Raw genomic sequence first — 18463 nt, 5'->3', positions numbered from 1 at the left:
GTTTTAGGGTGCCTCGGTGTCGATAAGAACCTAAATGATGAAAGCTTAGGCTTTTAGGGTGGCTCGGTGTCGACAAACCCTCAATGATAAAACCTTGGCTTTTAGGGTGCCTCGGTGTCGATAAGAACCTAAATGATGAAAGCTTAGGCTTTTAGGGTGCCTCGGCATCGACAAACCCTAAATGATAAAAGCTTGGCTTTTAGGGTGCCTCGGTGTCGATAAGAACCTAAATGATGAAAGATTAGGCTTTTAGGGTGCCTCGGCGTCGACAAACCCTAGATGATAAAAGCTTAGCTTTTAGGATGCCTCGGTGTCGACAAAACCTAAATGATGAGACCATGATCTTGTTCCTTGACAATAACCAACTTTTTGACTAAACTTTTTTCCTATTTAGAGAAAAACATGGCCCACAACGATGAGGCTGGCGGTTCGGGCGGCAAGCAATTCTGGGAGCTGTCCCAGGAGATGGAGGAAGAACCTCACCGCTTTGAGGACGCCGCGGAAGACACCGATCCTGACTACACAACCCATAGTGGCGTCGAGGATGACACCACTGATGGTGCCGCCGAGGATGCCACCACTGATGCTGCCGCTGAGGATGCCACCACTGATGATGGCAGCGCACACACAGATGGCAGCCAACCGAAGAGGCAACTGAAAGACCGGTGCCCGAACGTGCTCCGCACCGTCAAGGAGGAATTTTCTCAAGTGGACTCCGACGGGAATCCAACGGAGCCCAAACAAATAGTCAAGGGGTATTTGGTTCAGCTCCGATGCATTCTCCGTAGCACTGTCTCGATCAACACCGAGAACCTAAGGCATAAGGACCAAGGGAATTTGCGCAACCTCCTCTTCATGAAGCTGCACAAACGATACAAGTTCCCCGCTGAATTTGAAAACACATGCCTCTCGGGAATAAAGTGAACAGTGCCGCCCTCAAGAGGATGAGCACGGCCCTGTCTACTTTGAAAAGCGCGGTGAAGAGAATGATTGACAAAGGTGATAGTTATGAGAAGATCAAGGCGAAAAATCCTTCGATCAGCGAAGACGACTACAAGTAGTTCAAGATCAAGTGCGAGAGCTGCGCAACGTCCGAATCAAGTTAGTGGGGGAAAGAAATGCGGGAGTTGAACTTAGGGGAACACAAACTCGGTCCCGGCGGTTACAGAGTGGCGGAGCCTATATGGGACAAGGAGGACACGAAGCGTGCCGAGCAAGGCCTACCGCCCCGCTTCTAGAAATACCGTGACAACCAGACCAGGAACTATGTCAGGGCCCGGTACAAGGAGGACCCGGTAACAAAGGAGCTTACCACGGATCCGAAGACCAGGGTGCTTGAGCTTGTTCTGGCACAGGGGACTGAAAGCAGTAGCGCGGGGTCGTCTCAGAGCACCCCTTGGGACAACACTCTAAATAGGGCGTTGAACGTAATGAAAAACAAGGATAAGCTCAGTAAGCCATCGTCAGCTGGTCGTGTGGCCAGCAAAGGCTTGTCCACAAAATGGTCGTCATACTATAACTCTGGTGGGCGAAAGGAGAGAAAGACCAGCTCGAAAAGCCAGTCACGTGAGGTTCAAGAACTCAAGGCACAAGTGGCGCGGATTCCGGAGATTGTCCAAGAGCAAGTGCAACAACAACTGGGATCGACGCTCACCGGCATTATGCCTACCTTGATTCATGGCCTGACAACGTGGATCCTGAGCGGCCAACAGGGGCCGCCCCCGATTCCCAGCTTCACGGCGAGCAACTCGCACAATGCGCAGGCGACGCCATTGGTGTCTCCGGCGGAGGCAGTATTGGTGTCTCCTACGCCGGCACCGGCATTGGAGCTTAATGCACCCGTGTGTACGCCGGGCGGCACCTCGACAGCAAGCGGCCCCTCCGTCGGTTGCACGCCCGCCGTTGGCGGTGCCTCGACATTAGCCGAGCTTGATGCCATCATCATGGTAACTAATTAAGCCTCTCGGCCGAGGACTTCATCTCCTTGCCTTTGACTGGGCATCCCTGACGCCCTACATCTTTTCACAGGGCGCCGCCGACGTTCCGTGCACTCTCCTACAATTCGTGAACGACGAGTTGGTCGATGTCGCCAAGGGCAAAATCGTTCAACCGGGCAACCCCGTGTTCCACGGTAATCCGATGCCACCCACCGTGTATAGGGTTCAACCGGTTCGGTGCTGCCAGGCTACGACGAATTGTTACCTCCGATTCGACCCTCCAGGGCAGTCGAAGATGATCTGATGACCCTCAGCGCCTACCTAAGCTGGCCCCTGCTTTGGCCGAAGATCCAGATTCATTTGGGGGCGGGGGACACCACCCCAAAGACAACACCGCCAGTCGTGCCGGCGCCAACCATGGCAAGACCGCCGCAACGCTACCGGACATGCCGGACATCCCTATGGCACAGGATCCGAACATGCATATGGCACAGGATCCGGACGCCGACGACAATGATGACGGTACATTTACCAACGTCGATAAGTACTTTGCCGAACATGGGTACGATGAGGAATTCTTGGGGCCTCCTTCTCAAGAACCGAACCCTACAAAAGACGATTGCGATCTACCTGGTACCGCAGAGAAACCCAATTGCAACAGGCGTCGTCTGGCATTCAGTTCTCAGGAGATGCCTCCAGCTGCCGACTTCACCGAGCCTCAGATAGCCGAGGTGCGAAGTATTATCAGCCCCAACACACTCAAGAAGGTGGTCTGTGTGCAGAACTCGGTCCCATTACAGCAGAAGAAGAAGGGACGGAAAAGAAAGAGTTACAAGGGTGCGAGCCAGCCGGCACCGAGTATGATCCATGCTCAGGACGGGCCACCTTCACCTAAGGATATCTCGAGGATGGTGCATGTGGCGGGTCGGCCGATGCTACCGACTAATATGCTCAATGCTGCTACCCTATGCGGAGTCTGCATGACAGTGTTCTTTCTTTGGTGAAGCGGCGTCTCAGAGAGAATGACGTGGCATACCCGGTTTTCGTGGCCAAGGTGCCAGACGGCAAGGGCTTTGTGGATAACGCCATCGGGGGTACGATCGTCCTGCGGTTTGATGACATCTTCGCTATGTTTAACCTTCATCAGCTGCACTACACCTTTGTTCAGCTATTTTCGCTGAGTATGGAGATGCGGATTTTTAGAGACAAGACCCCGGACATCGTGATAGTCGACCCCTTCTACATGCGTGCCAAGATCTTGGGCAGCACTGGGGACCGGAAAGTCGCGAGTTCTTACCTCGAAGGCGTCATTCTGGCACACCCAGATAAGGATAACTTCCTCGTGCCTTACTTTCCCGAGTAAGTCGTCCCCTCAACCGCCCCGTAACATATGATTTCTTAGATTTCGATCGTTTTTTTACATTCCGTGTTTTGTGCAGTGACACACATTGCACACTCATCCTCTTAAGCCTGAAATATTCCATGGCCACGTATTTCAACTCGGACCGTCAGTCGAAGAAAGACTACAGAAATATCAAGAATGTTCTTGATGATGTTCTACCCGGCTATGCCAAATCTGGAGGCACCTTCACCAGGGCAGTTCGTAAGTACGGCAAGCACGTGTTCGCCAACAATACGACATTTTGCTATGTCGAGCAGCCGCCTGGCGGTTAGAAGGATGCCTACTACGCCCTCCATCACATGCGGGCGATCGTACGGGACCATAATCACCTTGTGCTACCAAATAATCTCAAAGATTGGGCTGCGAGCTTGTCGGCAATCCAGGACGCGGACATCAGAGAAGAATTATTTCGCATCCAGTCGGAGTTTGCGGAAATCATCCATCAAGATATCCTTTGTACCTCGGGGCAGTTCAACCTCAGAAATCAACCGTCCAATAGTGAGATAGACCCAACGCTACAAATGCAGGCTGACAACGCCCGCGATTTCAACCATCATGATAGACGGCGACTTCATCCACGCTCCGGTCCCTTGAGTCGAGTCCAAAGTAGTGATGCTATGTGTAGTTCTAAAACATCGATTGGCTCATGTTGTAATTAAACTTTAATGAACTTCTATGTCTCTTTGGTTTGGACAGTTGAGGGAGTCCTGGATTAAGGGGTGTCCGGATGGCCGGACTATACCTTCAGCCGAACTCCTGGACTATGAAGATACAAGATTGAAGACTTCGTCCCGTGTCCGGAAGGGACTTTCCTTGGCGTGGAAGGCAAGCTTGGCGATACGGATATGTAGATCTCCGACCATTGTAACTGACTTTGTGTAACCCTAACCCTATCCGCTGTCTATATAAACCGGAGGGTTTTAGTCCGTAGGACAACATACAGAACAACAATCATACCATAGGCTAGCTTCTAGGGTTTAGCCTCTCCGATCTTGTGGTAGAACTACTCTTGTACTACCCATATCATCAATATTAATCAAGCAGGACGTAGGGTTTTACCTCCATCGAGAGGGCCCGAACCTGAGTAAAACTTCGTGTCCCTTGCCTCCTGTTACCATCCGGCCTAGACGCATAGTTCGGGACCCCCTACCCGAGATCCGCCGGTTTTGACACCGACATTGGTGCTTTCATTGAGAGTTCCTCTGTGTCGTCGCCATCAGGAAGGATGCCTCGCCCCGTCTTTAAAGATGGCACCGTTGCTAAGGGAGCTTTGGCTATCGTCCAAACCCTCCGGCTAGGTGGTTTTCTTATGACCGCATGTTCGTCTTCTACGCCGACGATGACCTCTCGAGCCATCAAAAACAATCTTCATGACAGCTTGGAACTTGCCGAACAGTTAGATCCAATGGAGCTCTCCTCCATAAACAAGCTCTTGGATCGCATCGCCGCCCTGGGAGTCGCTACGGATTACGACCAGATTGGGCCTAAACCCGATATGAGAGAGATTAACTCTCCCCAAGTCACCCATCACGTTGCCGTGGTAGAGGGACAGTGCGGCGACCCTTCATCTATCTTAAGGACTAGCTACATCCGGATTCCCGATCCCTCCAAGCCGGATACCCGCGGAGGGGAGGATATCACTCAAGACCTGAACTTAGAGTCAGGTGACGGGCTGGATTCATTGGACAACATCCAGGAATCCAAATTTTCGAGTTCGGAAACTCCTCGGCCTCTGAGCCTCAGATTGGGTGAGGCTTCGGATTTAATTCCACCCACCCACCCGAACACAAGCGATCTATCCCAAATTAGGCAAGAGCCCGAAGAAACAGTACATCATTACTGGGCCAGATTCCTCCTGGTTAGGAACAGGATAAAGGACTGCCACAAGGAAGACGCAATCTCAATCTTCTGCAATAATTGCACGGACAAGGGAATCCTCAACGCCATCAGTCGCCATGATATTACATGCTTCGCTGACTTGGCATCCATCGTACGAAAGTACTGTGCAATGGAAAGCGCCTGGAAAACCGAAATAAAATTTTGGGACGATCCGGCCCTGAATACAAACCCAGTCCGAAATAAAAGGGTGCATCATCGCCAGACACCCGGGTCAAACACCAAAAAGCAAAAACCCTCTACGGGGCATGGAACCGTACTGGAAGGATGGCTCAATGGACCCTGTAAAATTCACAGTACAGAGGACGCCACACCAACTCACAGCCTTAGAGCATGTTGGATACTCCGGCAGGTGGCCAAAATTGGTGAAGATCTCCTAATTCCGGAGGCCACAGAAAGCCACCCCAGAGACACCAATACGGTATTAACAGTCTTCGAGACTTTTGCATCAAATAATATGCGAAAAAGGACACTCCGCAGCCTTGCCGAAATCTACCAAGTAGCAATAATAAACCCATGGAGTGACACGGCTATTACCTTTAACGCCAGTGATGAACCTAAATTCCGAATAGCCCGAGCACCAGCCGCATTGGTCCTCAGTCCAATAGTGGACGGCTTTCATCTTACCAAGGTACTCATGGACGGCGGCAGCGGATTGAACCTCATTTACGAGGAAACCCTTGAAAAATGGAAATAGAGTGGAACCGCATTGAGCGAAGCAGCACAACCTTTAGAGGGATAATCCCCAGTCGGGAAGCGCGCTGTACAGGAAAAAATCACACTAGATGTGGTGTTCGGCACGCTGGATAATTACAGATCCGAAGAGGTCACGTTCCATGTGGCTCCGTTCAGCAGCGGTTATCACGCTCTGCTAGGGCGAGAAGCATTTACAATCTTCCAAGAAATACCCCATTACGGGTACATGAAGCTCAAGATGCCCGGGCCTAACGGGATCATCACTCTCGCTAGTGATCCGGACATAGCACTCCACGCCGAAAACAAGACAGCCGCACTGGCCCTTGAGGCACTATCCTAAGCCCTAGCGGCTGAGGAACTGACTGCGCTGCGCTCCATGGTGAATAGGGACGATGTGGTACTCGACAAAAGATCCAAGTCCACCTCCTTTAAACCGGCGGACAAAATAGTCAAATTCCAGGTCCATCCAACGGACCCCAATAAAACAACTTCCATCGGGGAACAGTTAAACCCTGATGTAGACACCGCACTGTGAGAGTTCCTACGAGAGAACTGGGACATTTTCACCTGGCACCCTTCAGACATGCCAGGAATCCCACGCAGGCTAGCCGAGCACAGCTTAAATATCCTAAAAGGATTCAAACCTGTCAAACAAGCTCTTCGGCGTTTTTCCGAACCGAAGAGACAGGCCATGGGAGAGGAGCTAGCAAAGCTATTGGAGGCCGGATTCATCAGAGATATAAAACATCCGGACTGGCTAGCAAACCTGGTGATGGTACCAAAGAAGGAAAAATCCTGGCGCATGTGTGTTGATTTTAAAGATCTTAACAAGGCTTGCCCAAAGGATCCCTTCCCCCTCCCCCGCATCGATCAAATTATCGACGCTACCGCAGGACACGATTCGTTGTGTCTCCTCGACGCATATTCCGGCTACCATCAAATCAAGATGGTAGAATCAGACCAAGCCGCAACGGCATTTATCACACCATACGGCCCATTTTGCTTCAACAAAATGCCCTTCAGGCTCAAAAACGCCGGCGCAACATATCAGCGCATGATTCAGACATGTCTGGCAAACCAGATCGGCAAAATAGTGGAGGCATATGTAGATGATGTGGTCGTCAAAACAAGGCATGTTGAATCTCTAGTAGACGACTTGAGGCTCACATTTGATAACCTCCGAACATACGACATCAAGCTCAACCCGGAAAAATGCGTTTTCGGCATTCCAGCCGGAAAGCTCTTGAGCTTCATTGTATCCGGTAGTGGAATTGAAGCAAACCTAGCCAAGATCCGAGACCTCAAACAAATACAAAATTGGATATCCCAAAAGACCTCAAACAAATACAAAATTTAACCGGATGGCAGTATCCTTGGGCATTCAATGCCTAGAGGTGCGCGGGGACTCGAAACTCGCAATATCCCAAATAAATGAGACTTTGATGCCAAGGATCCAAAAATGGCAGCTTACTACAACGCCATCCTAAAAAAGTCAGCTCGGTTTGAAGGGCTTGAATTTCACCATATAGCCCGGGAAAATAATCAGGCGGCAGATGTCCTGGCACGCATCGGCGCAAAACGCGATGTAGTCCCCCCCCAACATCTTCTTGGAAAGGCTGTTCAAGCCATCCGTTGTATGGGAAGGGGAGCCGAACAATAACAGCCCAGACCCAACCGCACTGCCCGACACCGAACATTCTGACACAATCGGAGGCTCTGCCAATGAAATAACACCTTCAGCCCATGTAATAATGGCCATCATCGCCCCGTGTACAGAACCATTCCTCGCCGAACTTACTAGGCAGGAACTCCCCAAGGACCAAAATGAGGCACGCTGCATAGTGCGGCAATCCAAAGCCTACAAAGTTCATGAGGGAGAGCTTTATAAGAAAAGCAATACCGGAGTCCTTCAAAGGTGCATCTCCGAAGAGGAAGGGCGGAACCTCCTGGCTGAAATTCATGCCGGACACAGCGGTCATCACGCTGCATCTCGGTCCCTTGTAAGCAAGGCCTTCCGCACATGCTTTTATTTGCCGACGGCCTGGGCAGACGCCCAGGACCTAGTCCAACGATGCGCCGGTTGCCAGCTCTTTGCAAACCAAAGCCATATGCCACCCACCGCCCTCCAAACTATCCCCATCACTTGGCCCTTCGCGGTCTGGGGGCTTGACATGGTTGAACCCCTTCAAGGCGGAACCCACAAGCAAAAATACTTACTGGTCATGGTGGATAAGTTCACCAAATGGATAGAAGCCAAGCCTGTTAAGACAGCCAAATCCGGACCGGTGATAGACTTTATATCCGGGGTTGTACACCGCTACGGTGTCCCCCACAGCATCATCACTGATAACGACACGAACTTTACGGCCTACGAGGTAAAACTCTGGTGCAAAAACATGGGCATCAAGCTCGATTAAGCTTCCGTCTATCACCCACAAACTAATGGTCAGGTCGAACGTGCAAATGGTCTTATCATGAGCGGCATCAAACCCAGATTAGTGCGGTCCCTCAAGGAATCTAACACGCACTGGGTAGAGGAGCTCGACTCCGTACTCTGGGGGCTGCGGACCATGCCGAATCACACCACTGGATACACACCATTCTTTATGGTGTACGGCGCAGAGGCAGTTCTGCCTTGCGACATAATTCATGACTCACCTCGAGTGTGCATGTACGAAGAAAGAGAAGCCGAACTCGATCGGCAGGACAGTTTGGATGCATTGGAGGAGGAGCGCGACGTGACAAAAGCCCGTTCCGCGCTCTATCAACAACAGGCTCGAAGATACCAAAGCAGAGAAGTACGGGCCAAAAATTACAACGTTGGCGAATTAGTTCTACGCCTGCCGGACAAGAAAAAGGACAAACTCAAGCCCAAGTGGGAAGGTCCCTTCATAATTGACCAAGTCCTGACTGGTGGAGCGTACCGCCTGCGAGATGCATCGGATAACCGACTCGAGCTGAACCCATGGAACGCAGCCCGTCTCCGAAGATTCTATGCCTAGCGCCGGACTCTGTATTCGTCTCCTTCCTCTGTCCATTTTTTATATACTGTCTGTCTTACATTTCTCTCCTTCTCCCCTTCCTTTCTCTTATAGCCTTTAAAGGCTCATCAAATGACGTGCTATTCACACTCATTAAACCTGGGGGCTTCTTTTACCAGAAGCTTATTCATACGGGCTTCATGCCCAACACATGTGTGACACTTCCGCATGTACCTTTTATTTCACCATTATATGCATCGATATGACTTAAGTTTTGGCCAAGCTGGGTTTCCTGGCTCCTGTGCTTACCCCTACATTCCCGATTATTCGGCTAGGCGGTAAAGGGAGCACCTCTGCGATTGTTACTGCCGGATCAGCCGCATGTGTACCTCAGACTGGGTGAAGCCGAAAGCTGGCGTTCTTAAGGGAATATTCGGTCGGTGACCTAAAAGATGATCTTTTTACTTATTTATTTATGCGCCCCCATATGCTTTTTTGCGTCTTTTTCACAGAATGGGCATGCACTTTAGGGCATGCCTCCCAGGGAAAGGAACCCCTAACGGAACTATTCTCCCCGGAAGATGTTTCTTACTAACCATGTAATATAACATAACTAGTCGGGCACTTGTCTGTTCATGCACTAATGACCCCTATGCCTGGTCTCCATGCATTCCCCGGTTCTTATATAACCGGATGGGAATTCGGACACACTCCGGACCGTCAGGTCCCGAGGCTGAAGCGAAAAGGTCAGCCATGACAAACGATCTACAATCCGGCTAGAAGGCATTATAAATATCAATTAAATCACATAGTCATTCTGACTGATTGTATTCCTCTTCAATAGCATCCAATAGGCTGTCTAATTTACAGTCCTGCTGGGAATACTTTGCGGCCAATTCTACTTGGCCGTATACTCATCTTACAGGGATCTCCTTCCCGTCGGGCCCCACAGGACCGACCTCAGCCATGTGGTTGGGGTCAGCCTTTGTGTACCGCGTCTTCACCATGGCCTAGGCCCCCCTAGCGCCTTGACGGCAGGCCGATATCTTCCACAAGCAGAAGCGCCGGCGTGCTCCCTTTAGCTTCTCCGCAAGCTCTCCAAGACCTTCGGGCATGGAGATGGATGGCCACAGGGCCTGGGCAACGCCTCGCATCGCCTTCCGAACTCGCTCGAGCAGTTGCGAGAGCTCGGGAAGAAGGTCACCCGTAGAACCGGGCATCTCCTCTGTAGGACGACCTGTTAGCACACCTACAGACATTACTCTGTTAGTCGACTTCCCCACGGAACTTTTTTTCTCCAATGGTTCGTTCAAGCACTTACTAAATATGCCGCGCTGAAGCCGCTGATTCTCCTTAACGGAGTCTGACAGCTGGGCACGAACATCTTCTAGCTCGACGCCGAGCTTGGTGTTGGCATCTTGGAGATCGTTCTTCTCCCGCCTCACATTTGTCAGCACCTTCTCACTAGCCTTCAGCTGGCATAGGAGGTGTTTCCTTTCCGGATTCAATCCGGCGCCATCTGCAATTTCATTTGTCAGATTCGCACCCATGCCGCGCTTCGCAAAATACTTATCTTTCGAAGTGTATATTACCAGAGGGGGTCTCCTTGGGCTCCCCTGCCGCGGCTAGTGCGGCCTCAAGTTGGGCTTTGCACTCTTCCAGCTCCTGGGACAGTAGGGAATTCTTTTCTGTAAGAACCTGCATAACATATGATCCTTAAATCAGTTATTCTAACCGGTTCATGTCTCAGGGCTACTAGTATATATATATAATTACCAAAATTTTCTTACCCGTATGTCTTTTACATATTGCTCCGTGGCTCTGGCTAGACCATTTTGAGCGGCACGGAGGTACGCATCTCCCGACTTGAAGGCATCTAATGCCTCTTGGGAGAAACAAGCGTCGCGAAAAATTGTCCGGCGACGCCTGTGGTTCATGGCACTCTCCACCTCAGAGTTGGTGGCAGACAACCTGTCCACATCCTCCGTCCACTAGAAGAAATATGTCAAATTATGACCTTCTGTAGTGACCCTCGAAGAATTGGTCATAAATCTATGACCATTTTAGACCAATTGGTCAAAAGCTGTTCAGGGGGCTCCAAACCCTAAACCATTGCGACCATTTTGGTCAGAAAGGTCGTAATTTCCTTACACGAAATGCTCACAAAGCAAACAGTGCTAGTCCGCTGCCTTATTTCTAGCTGATCATGACCAATATAGATGGTCATAGCCTTGTAGATTGTGGTGGGTTGTGATGACTAGGCGCCATCTCATCAGTTTTGCCTATGTGTCATGTCCATGTGGTAGTGTTTGCTCTAGGTTGTGAAGCAACCTATATTTCTATCATTCCCAAAATTCCCAAAAAAATCTCATAAATTCTTTGGGTCATATCTTCATCAAATATGTAAAAATTCTTCCTTGGCTAGTTCAAAACTAATTCAACAATATTCATTTTCCTTTTATGTTCACAACAACACTTTATGAAGGAAGTGCTATTTATATATTGTTGATTGCCCTAGGAATTTTTGGGCACTCTTTCCTATCCAAATCATTACCGCATGACAAAATTCAGCTCCATTTGCCTAGCAAATCTTCCTCGGCAAATTTCCAAAGTTTTTGTCCACCTAGAAGCATTGTGAAGGAAGTACCTTCATATGCCCAAATTATCACCCTCCTCCAAATTGCAGCTCAGTCAAATCATCTATGTGAGACCAGGTTCAATATATATTTTATGGCCAAATTGGCACGTTGCAAAGCAAGTGTTATATAGACCCCTCCTATTACCCTCAAACTTTTCGGACACTCTTCCATACCCAAATCATTGCCACATGATAATATTCAGCTCAATTTTCCTAGTAAATCTTTCTCGGGAAATTTCCAAAGTTTCTACCTCGAGAGAAGCTTTGTGAAGTAAGTACTAGCTAGGCTTACCCAAATGATCTGGAAATTTACCAGCGCATGACCATACCTAAGTAACTTACCTACACCAATTTTGAGCTCATTTCATTCATCCAATCTCTCTCACTAGTTTTCCCAAGTTTCTGTCCGTAGAAGAGCATTGTGAAGGAAGTACTACTTTGGCATGTCCAAATGGTATCAATTTTCTACAATGCTTTCCTATGCCCAAATAACCATCCTCCACAAAATTTCAGCTCAATCCATTCATTATTTTGAGCCCAGCTTCAACATTCATATTTTTGTCCAGCGTGGTACTTTGCAAAGCAAGTACCACCTAGGATCCTCCTTTTGAGCTAAAAATTTGTGAAGACATTCTCCTTAGTAGATGATCATCCTCAGCCAAAACTCATGCCCATTGGCCATGTGCATTTCCCGTACCGCTAATCAAACACTTGGCTGCTAATTCATGTTTGAGCATCGATCGGTCTCCTCGTGAGAATCTTATGTTGTAATTTTCTTCCTAGCACCAACCTAGGGAGTGCCCAACCCACTAGACATGCCTAGGCCGCCCAGAACACATGGCAACATTACGGTCACGCGGTGACCACGCGACGGGCATGCGAGTTTACGCGCTCTAGAGTTGGGGCCCTCGGCCACCGCCCAAACCTCAACGTATCGCCACCAAACCATGTATTTATGATTAAATAGGTCCTTATGTAACTAGAAATGATTTTTGGAAAAAATAAATAGCAAACTATGATGCAGCTGCAGTTCAAATTTGACCCGCATCCAACTAAATCTGCGGAAATTTGTCTTTTTCGCGAGAGGTGGATCAAAAAAATTTACACCCAACCATTTTCTCAATTATGCATTAAATATGGCCTAGTATTTTATAAAAATGATTTGCTCAAATTTTGCAACAATTATTTGGTAGTTCCTTCACAAAAATGGAAAATGGTTTTTTCGTCCAACGAAAATGAAAACTTCCTTAGGAAACATTGTTTGCCATTCCAATATGCACCCTTGTGCACAATATGAGATCATTTTAACAAACTATGCCATGAAAGTTGCCATAAGATTGATCATTTGGCTTGAAAGCCATGAATCTTCACACACGATAGCTCATTTCTGAGAACACTTTTTAAAAATAATTATCGTATTACAAGTTTATTATTTTTCCCAAAAACTTGGTCATATATAATGACACAATGCGAAGGTTTTCCAATTTTTTGATTTTTTTTGAATTTTTTATGCCCGTTTCAAAATGCGGTCAAAACGGCGGGAATGGCCGTTCCTAGCTAGTGGTTGAATCTTGGAATTTTTTTGCTGTTTCTATGATTAAATAGATACTTATGTACCTAGAAATGTTTTCTGGAAAAAATAAATAGCAAACAATAAGGCAGCTTTAGTTCAAATTTGACCCGCTTCCAGCTGAAACGGCAGAAATTTGTCTTTTTCATCAGAGGTGGATCAAAAATATTTACACCCAAAAATTTGATAAATTGTGCATTAAATATGGCCTAGTATTTTATAAAAATGATTTGGTCCAATTTTGCAACAATTATTTGGTAGGTTCTTCACGAAATACCTCATTTGGGGCACTCGAAAAATGGAAAATGACTTTTTTGTCCAAAGAAAATGAAAATTTCCTTAGGCAACATTGTTTGCTATGTCAATATGCACCCTTGTGCACAATATGAGATCATTTGAACAAACTAGGCAATGAATGTGGCCATAATATTGATTATCTAGCTTGAAAGCCATTGATCTCTAGAGATGATAGCTCGTTTCTGAGAACACTTTTTAAAAGAATTGCCGTATTACAATTTTATTATTTTTCCTGGTAACTTGGTCACATATGATGACACAATGCGAAGGTTTTCCAATTTTTTGATTTTTTTGAATTTTTTATGCCCGTTTCAAAATGCGGTCAAAACGGCGGGAATGACCGTTCCTAGCTAGTGGTTGAATCTTGGAATTTTTTGGTGTTTCTATGATTAAATAGATACTTTTGTACCTAGAAATGATTTTAGTAAAAAATAAATAGCAAACTATGAGTCAGCCGCAGTTCAAATTTGACCCGCTTCCAGCTGAATCGGCGATAATTTGTCTTTTTCATCAGAGGTGTATGAAAACTTTTTACACCCAATAATTTGGTCAATTGTGCATTAAATATGGCCTAGTATTTCAAAAAAATGATTTGGTCCAATTTTGCAACAAATGTATTATAGGTCCTTCACAAAAAAACTCAGTTTGGACACTCAAAAAATGATTAAAAATAGGTAGAAAGATCAAAAATGCATACAAATTGGTGCTCGTCCATAAAATGTGGTCTAACTTGAGTGAAAATTTGTATAATGCCCTTTTGAAAAATATTTTTGATAGTTGCTTCACAAAATAGCTCTATCTTTAGTACTTGGAAATTATTTTAAATCATAGATTCTCGAACCAATCAGAACCCTTCTCACGGATCACCACACTCTATGTGATCTGAACCATCCACACTAGGCAAATCCAACGTCTCTCGCTCACCTCTCAGTAGGCCAACCCAAACCCTAACTCCACTCCTCTCCCCTCTATCCCCCGATTCAGATCCACTCGCAGCCGCCACCTACCTCCCGCCCCCGATTCAGATCCCGCCGCCCACGCCCGCGCGCCACCACACTCCGCTGCCCGCGCCGCTCTTCCTCCGCCCGCCGACCCCACGCCGTCCCTGATGCCTCACTCGCCGCGCTCATCCCGCCCTAACTCCACTCCCACTCCAGCTGCTGCTGCCCCCTTCTCCCTCCCACCCACGCCCCGCGCCCACGCCCCCAACCCCACCCCCTTCTCCTTCCCTCAGATCTCGATCTGCTGCCGCCCCCAACCCCACCGCCACCGCCACCATCGACGACCCTCGCCGTAGATGAGGTTGAGGCCGACCCAAGATCGAGCCCATGCCCATACCGCCCCCAAGATTCACAGGCAACCCCACGCCAATCAGGACCTCGATCTGGATCGAGCAGGCGCTCTCCACAGACGGGGCTTGGGCAGGCGAGCCAACCGCAGCGGATTCGGCCCTCAGCTCCTCCGGTGGCCAGAAAGGCACCGCAGAGGCTCGCAGAGCACGGGGACGTCGCTCGCCGCCCTGACCGCACCTCCATTCCCCTCCACCACCTTCCCTCCCTCCATCTACACGCCCGTCTATATAAGGTACGCCTCCCTCTCCCCTCACCTCTCTCCCCGCGCTTCTGGAAGTCGAGGTTTGGTGCGCCGGTGCGTTGATGGATCTGGCGGGGTTGCTGGTGTGCTGCAGGAGGGCGGCCGGATGTCGGACGCGCCGACGAGCCCGCCGGGCGGCGGCTTCGGCGGCGTCAGGGAGCAGGACAGGTTCCTGCCCATCGCCAACATCAGCAGCATCATGAAGAAGGCCATCCTGGCCAACGGCAAGATCGCCAAGGACGACAAGGAGACCGTGCGGGAGTGCATCTAGGAGTTCATTGCTTCATCGCCAGCGAGTGAGTGCCTCTGTTGACCGCTGACGCTCTGTTTTGCCTACCCGAATCAAGTGTGGTCTGGTGCTAACCTGTCACCGTTTTGTCTTGTCTGTAATGTAGGGCGAGCGACAAGTGCCAGAGGGAGAGGTGCAAGACCATCAACTTCGACGACCTGCTCTGGGCGATGGCCACGCTAGGATTTCAGGAGTACATTGAGCCCTCAAGGTTTATATGTAGAATTACAGAGAGGTGCATGCCCATTTAGCCATGTGGGATTTTTTATCTGAACTAATTGGGGATGGATTAGTGCTTTAAGAGTTAGGTAGGTCCATGATAGTTCAATATGTTGCTGTTGTAGCCTGAAAAACTCTGTTTGGCACTTTTGTTAGGTTGGCAAATTTAAACACTCATGTTCAGCTTGGTGACTGATGAGACCCCACACTGCCTGGCACCAATCATCTTATTGTCCTTAGAACAAGTGTTGATTTATCCCTCCAATTACTACTGTCATTGAGATCTTCAATTCTTTTCTGTACTGTTAATTCAGATAACTGAATGATTTGAAGCACTAAGAATTGTCTCCGGAGTCCAACTATTAAATTGTTTAAGTAGCTACTGAATCTGCTTGCTTGGTTATGGCAGACATACATGCCTTACAAATTCGTTATTCTTGTTTGAAGCTAAGCTAGGCTACTGTAGTTCTAGCAAAAAACAGGGGAGCCGCTCTTTTTGTTCTTCACTAATAAATTCTTGTTTGAATGCATATCCTGGGGGTGGTGAAGCTGGGAGCCTTTCCTCCCAATAAAAAAACTTTGCTCTTCATTATGAGCAATGCCCTTATATAATTAGCTGCTAGGAGTGTTTATATATTTGATCACCACACCTCTACTATTCTGGTTACTTTTGCTTTCTTCTCTATAGTTGTCCAGGGCATAACAGTTTTATGTGTGGCTTGTTATTTTGTTACCAGCCTACTTTCTTGTGCTCTTGGTCGAGTCTTGTGGAGAAGCAGGGCGAATCGGGCATCATCTCACTTGTGCCTATGTGGTAAGAATAGAACGCCACTCTCGCTTGATGTGCATGTATTAGTACAACAAAGCATTCTTACATGGTGATTGTTAGCGACACAACAATTATCTTGCAACATAGCTTGCCAAATTGCTTGCTTGCTTACTATATAACCTGTACTGCTAAACATGTTATCCCACTCCATGATGTTGTATCATTTGCAAATACTCCTGGACATCAGCTCCCATTAGCTATAATCTGTACCTCTAAAAGAGGAGTATAAACTGGACTAATCTGTACTCTATTATGCTTGAGACTTGATCCAAGCCGTATTAATTGTTGCCAGTGATGTTATTATCTACTCTAATGGCTGATGAATCTGTACCTGCCATACCATGTGGAATGACTAATGAAACCCGAATACCATGTTTAATGATTGTTATTTTTGCATCATTTAAACATTTTTTCTGTTATATAGTTTCTCAGTCATGATTGATCTACTGCAGGTGAATGAGGTTTTCAAATGTTGGAAGGAGGAGGACAATAGGAACTTCTGTTATGTCTTAGCATCTAAATTTTTGTTTTAATTTTCTTTGTTGTAGAATAGTTTTGTTTGGCAGTTACTATTCCTGGAATGAATGGTTGTAATATAATAACATTGCACATTGCCCAAGATAGCTTGTGGTGTGATGTGTTGTAATGTCAATGGCATAATAACTTCTTTTGTATTGGATCAATTTTTTCGGAACTGGGCTAGGCCCAAGTTATATTGGACAATTATTTTTCAGGGAAAAACATGAGAGGCACAGCAAAGAAATGGCCCAAAAAAATACATGATCAAAAAGAAAATATGCTGTTAAAAGGGCCACACAAAGAAATCAATAAGGCTTAATTGTTGGGCCTGACCCATGTAGCTAATAAAAGCACAGGAAAAAAATACATTAAAAAGGCCGAATTGTTGGGCTAGGCCCATGTAGAAAATCGAATTGGACCGGGCTGAATCTTGTGCCACGTTAGATTGCCACGCTGGATGCCTACGTGGCCTGGGGAGGTTGCTAGTGACCAAAACGCCACAGTAGACGTATTTTGGTCATAAACATCTTCGACCATTCCAGAAGAAAGGTCACTATAGTCAGTTTATGACAGCCAGCTTTTGACCTTATGTTTTTGGTCACCAAAAGGTCACAAATGGAAATTTGTGACCATTCAATGACCAATAGTGGTGGTCACAAGTTGACATATTTCTTGTAGTGGTCGGAGGAGCGTCCGGTGCGCGCCTTGTGTCCGCCTCCACCTCCGGACCAGGCTTTGGAGCCTGGCTGGTGGAGGCGCGATTGGCAGCCTCTCCGAATATAGTCCGGCGAGGTCTCTTTGTCCTGAAGAGAGCATGAGTGTTAATATGCCTTAAAGGTATAACACCTGGGATAAGGAGGCGCGCCATACCTCTGTGCTGACGCCTCGGTCCAGACTGCACCTCTTTTCTGCCCACGGGGCCCTGCGGCCCCTCGTCGGCTTGTCGCCGCAGGTTCGGCCTCCTGTCTCAGAAACCTCCCCTGCAAAGTTTGGTTGTAATCAGGAAAATAAAAACACGAGAGGGCGGACCCCTATTCGGGGTACTGGGACTTCGATATCAGTTACCTGGGAGGCCGGGATTAGACCTGGGTAATCGGCTATAATGGCCACCAAGGCATTGTCCTTGCTCAATTGATGGAACACTCCATCAATCAGCTCCACAGATACGTCCGGATCCTCCTGAGAGGCCAGGTCGAGGGACCGTCCTGTGTCCTCGGGTTGTGGAGGAGGGCTGTTTATTTCTTTAACAGCCTGGCGTAGTTCCTGCGTTGAAGTCGCTAGACTGAATATTTAACGATGGGGATATAAAACGGATGGGCAAGATGCGACCACTTCCCAGCTTGGAGGATTGTACATAGAAAATCCACCCTTCGGGTCGACGCGGAGAAAATCCTCCTCTTCTCCCTTGTACGAAGCGGACAAGGTCTTTGCTAGAGCCGCAGCCAAATCCAGCCCCTTACGACCGTAGCAGGTGGCGTCGTCCTCCCCGTTGAAGTCCCACATGGGGTGGGCTCTATACTGTAGCGGCTGCACCCCTCGCATGATGCATGCGGCCATGACCCCGATCATGGTCAGTTCTTATCATATCTATCAGATC

The 18463-nt window shown here is 48.1% G+C and overlaps 1 pseudogene; it reads left to right on the top strand.

Moving 5' to 3' along the window:
* Positions 1-15116: 15116 nt before the first annotated feature.
* Positions 15117-15844, top strand: LOC125519323 (nuclear transcription factor Y subunit B-1 pseudogene; annotated as a pseudogene).
* The last annotated feature ends 2619 nt before the right edge of the window (positions 15845-18463 follow it).

This window comes from Triticum urartu, chromosome 7A (genome assembly GCF_056163025.1).
Source record: "Triticum urartu cultivar PI428250 chromosome 7A, HENAU_Tu73, whole genome shotgun sequence".
NCBI lineage: Eukaryota > Viridiplantae > Streptophyta > Magnoliopsida > Poales > Poaceae > Triticum > Triticum urartu.
Note: the sequence above shows the minus strand (reverse complement) of the source record. Positions and strands in the feature narration are given on the sequence as shown.